Below are 4,775 nucleotides of genomic sequence, written 5' to 3'. Positions count from 1 at the left end.
TATATGCACCTCTATGTTAATTGCAGCATTATTTACAATAGCCAAGTTATGGGAGCAACCTAAGTGTGCATTCATAGAAATGGAAATAGAAGATGTGGTATATATATATAATGGAATATTACTTAGCCATAAAAATGGATGAGATCATGCCATTGATGACGACATGGATGGACCTAGAGGGTATTATGCTAAGTGATATATATCAGACTGAGAAAGACAAACACCATACGATTTCACTCATATGTGGAATCTAACAAAAATCAAATGAATAAAAACAAAAAGCAGAATCAGATCTTTAAATACAGAGAACAAATTGATGGTTGCCAGAGGAGAGGAATGTAGAGGGATGGGCAAAATGGGTGAGGGAGAGAGGGAGAGACAGACTTCCAGTTACGGAATGAGTAAATCATGGGAATAAAAATACACAGAAGAAGGAAAATATTCAATGATATTGTAATGGTGTTGCATGGTGACAGATGGTAGTTACGGTTGTGGTAAGCACAGTGTAATATATAAACTTGTTGAATCACTGTGTTGTACACCTGAAACTAATGTAATATTGTGCATCAACTACACCCAGACTAAAAAAAGAAAAAAAAAAGAAAAAGATACAATCCTGTAACATGAATTAACTCTTCTATTTCTTTTAAGATTTTTTATTTATTTGACAGAGAAGAGACACAACGAGAGAGGCAACACAAGCGGGGGAGTGGGAGAGGGAGAAGCAGGCTTCCCACGGAGCAGGGAGCCCGATGCGGGGCTTGATCCCAGGACCCTGGGATCATGACCTGAGCTGAAGGCAGACGCCCAACGACTGAGCCACCCAGGCACCCCTAATTCTTCTATTTTTAATTTTGGTAATTTTTGTTATTTAACTCTAGAATCTCAGAGAAATTGGAACATTTCTAAACTGCTGTGTCTTACATCCTCTCTTGCTCAAGCTTGTTTGGGAATTTCATCCAATTTTTATTTGAGGGGGAGTTGAAGGTATTTCAGCAAAGCAAACAACTGAATGATGTGCCAGCCAAAACCCGAAATGTTTGTTTTAGAATGTTTATATTTTTGGGGTGCCTGGGTGGCTCAGTTGGTTGAACATCTGCTTTCGGCTCGGGTCGTGATCCTGGGGTCCTGGGATCAAGCCCCGCGTTGGGCTCCCTGCTCGGTGGGAGGCCTGCTTCTCCCTCTCCCTCTGCACCTTTGCTCCTCTCTCTCTCTCTCTCTCAAATAAATCTTTAAAAAAAGAATGTTTATATTTTTGAATATAATAAAGTCTGTCAAAATAACAAAAAAAGGAAAGAAAACCAATGAATGTAATTCACAATAAGCTAAAAAGATAATTCACATGACCATATCAGTAGATACAGAAAAAACATTTGATAAAATCCAATGCCCGTTCATGATAAAAACTCTGAGCAAACTAAGAATAGAGGGAAACTTCCTCAACTTGATAAGGAAGATCTACAGAGAATCAATAACTTCATACTTAATGGTGAAAAACTAAAAGCTTTACCACTAAGAACAAGAACAAGGCAACAATGTCCCCTTTCACCACTCCTTTTTAAAATTTGTACTGGAAGTCCTAGTAATGTCATAAGGCAAGAAAAAAGTATACAGGTTGGGAAAAAAGACATAAAACTGTCTTTGTTTGCAGATGATATGACTGTCTATGTAGAAAATCCAAAAAAATTGACCAAAAATCTCCTGAAACGAATTAGCAATTAGAACAAGGCTGCAGTCTACTAGGTTAAAATGCAAAGGTCAATTGCTTTCTATATGCCAGAAATAAACAACTGGAATCTGGTATTAAAAACATAATACCATTTACATTCACAACAAAAAAAGAAATACTTAGGTATAATCTAACAAAAAATGTATAAGAATTACATGAAGAAAACTACAAAACTCTGATGAAAGAAATCAAAGAAGATCTAAATAAATGGGGAGATATTTTATGTACATGAATAAGGAGACTCAATATTGTCAAAATATCAGTCTTTCTCAACTTCATTTTTAGATTCAATGCAACCCTAATAAAAATTCCAGCAAGTTATTTTGCAAATATTGACAAACTGATTCTAAAGTTTGTATGGACAAACTAAGACCCAGAATAGCCAACAGAATATTGAAGGAAAAGAATAGATTTGGAGGACTGATACTACCTGACTTTAAGAATTACTATAGGGAGGGCGCCTGGGTGGCTCAGTTGGTTAAGCGACTGCCTTCAGCTCAGGTCATGATCCTGGAGTCCCGGGATCGAGTCCCACATCGGGCTCCCTGCTCAGCAGGGAGTCTGCTTCTCCCTCTGACCCTCTTCCCTCTCGTGCTCTCTATCTCTCATTCTCTCTCTCTCAAATAAATAAATAAAATCTTTAAAAAAAAAAAAGAATTACTATAGGGAGCACCTGGGTGGCTCAGTCGTTGATCCCAGGGTCCTGGGATCGAGCCCCGCTTTGGGCTCCCTGCTCAGCAGGAAGCCTGCTTCTCCCTCTCCCACTCCCCCTGCTTGTGTTCCCTCTCTCGCTGTGTCTCTCTCTGTCAAAATAAATAAATAAAGTCTTAAAAAAAAAGAATTACTATAAAGAGATCATAATCAACACAGCACAGTTTTGGTGAAAGAATAGACAAATAGACCAATAGAACAGAATAAAGAACAAGAAATACGGGTGCCTTGGTGGCTCAGGTGGATAAGTGTCTGACTCTTGATTTCAGTGTGGAACATGATCTCAGGGGCATGGAGCCCTGGGTTGGGTTCCCTGCTCAGCAAGGAATCTGCTTGAGATTCTCTTTCTCTCCCTCTGCCCCTCCCCACTGCTTACACACACTCTTAATTAATTAATTAATTAATTAATTAAATCTTTAACAAAAAACAAACCAACCAGAAATAGACCCAGACAATTACAGTCAAATGATCTTTGAAAAAGGAGCAAAGGCAATTCAATGTTTAAAAGATAGTCTTTTCAGGGGCACCTGGGTGGCTCAGTCGTTAAACATCTGCCTTCAGCTCAGGTCATGATCCCAGGGTCCTGGGATCGAGTCCCACATCGGGCTCCCTGCTCAGCAGGAAGCCTGCTTCTCCCTCTCCCACACCCCCTGCTTGTGTTCCCTCTCTCGCTGTGTCTCTCTCTGTCAAATAAATAAATAAAATCTTTAAAAAAAATAAATGAAAGATAGTTTTTTCAACAATGGTGCTGGAATAACAAGCCAGAATAGGAATCTAAATATAGACCTTACACCTTTCACAAAAATCAATTCACAAAATGGATCACAGACCTAATGGTATAATACAAAAGTATAAAACTCCTAGAAGATAACAGAAAAACATCTAGGTGACCTTGGGTTTGGTGATACTTTCCATATATAATACCAAAAACATAATCCATGAAAGAAAAATTAGGTGAATCGGACTTCATTAAAATTTAAAATTTCTGAGAGAGACTGTTATGAGAATAAAAGTCTCCAAGTCACAGACTAGGAGAAAATATTTGCAAAACACATATATGATGAAGGAACATTACCCAAAATACATAAAGAACTCTTAAAACTCAACAATAAGAAAACCAACAGCTCAATTTAAAAATGGCCGAAAATCTGAATAGACACCTTATAAAAGAAGATATACATATGGCAAATAAACATATGAAAAGATGTTCAACATTAAATGTCATTAGGGAAAAGCAAATTAAAACAACAATGAAATACCTGTTGGAATGGCTAAAATCCAAAACAAAGGCGAGGTTGTGCAGCAACTGCAATTCTCATTCATTACTGGTGGGAATGCAAAAGGTATAGCCACTTTGGAAAACAGTTTGGAAGTTTCTTACAAAACTAAGCATACTTTTACCATACTCTTTAGCAATTGTGCTCCATGGTATTTACTCAAATGAGTTGAAAACTCTTTCTTTAAAGATTTTATTTATTTGAGAGAGACAGCATGAGAGGGGGGAGGGTCAGAGGGAGAACCAGACTCCCGGCTGAGCAGGGAGCCCGATGCGGGACTCGATCCCAGGACTCCAGGATCATGACCTGAGCTAAAGGCAGCCGCCCAACCAACTAAGCCACCCAGGCGCCCCTAAATGAGTTGAAAACTTAATGCCACACAAAAACCTGCATACAGCTATTTATAGCAGCTTTATTCATAATTACCAAAACTTGAAAGCAAGCAAGATGTCCTTCAGCAGGTTAATGGATAAATAAAATGTGGTACATCCAGACAATGGAATATTATTCATCACTAAAAAAGAAAGGAACTATCACACCACGAAAGAACATGGAGGACACTTAAAAGCATATTGCTGGGTTTTCACCCAGCTAGCTAATCTGAAGCTAATCTGAAAAAGCCACATAGTGTATGATTACAAAAATATGACATTCTAGAAAAGGTAAAACTATGGAGACAGTGGAAAGATCAATGGCTTCCAGGCCTTGAGGGAGGGAGAGTAGGATTAACAGAGCACAAGATGGGGCTCCTGGGTGGCTCAGTTGGTTAAGCCTCTGACTCTTGATTTCGGCTCAGGTCACGCTCTCAGGGTTGTGAGATCAAGTGCACGGAGTGTGGAGCCTGCTTGAGATTCTCTAGAATCTCTGCCCCTGCCTCTTCCCTACCCCTTGCATGTGCTCTCTCTCTCTTAAAAAAAAAAGTAGAGCACAAGGAATTTTGGGTCAGTGAAACTATTGTATGATATGATAATGTAATGGTGGATCTGTGTCATTATACATTCATCAAAACTCATAGAATGAGTTTTGGAGTGAACATGGAGTGAACCCTAATGAAACCC

This window comes from Eumetopias jubatus, unplaced genomic scaffold, assembly GCF_037043125.1.
Source record: "Eumetopias jubatus isolate StellerSeaLion01/CBP00866 unplaced genomic scaffold, mEumJub1_p1.0 scaffold_8, whole genome shotgun sequence".
NCBI classification, from domain to species: Eukaryota; Metazoa; Chordata; class Mammalia; order Carnivora; family Otariidae; genus Eumetopias; species Eumetopias jubatus.
The sequence above is the reverse complement of the archived record's forward strand: the minus strand, read 5'-3'. Positions refer to the sequence as shown.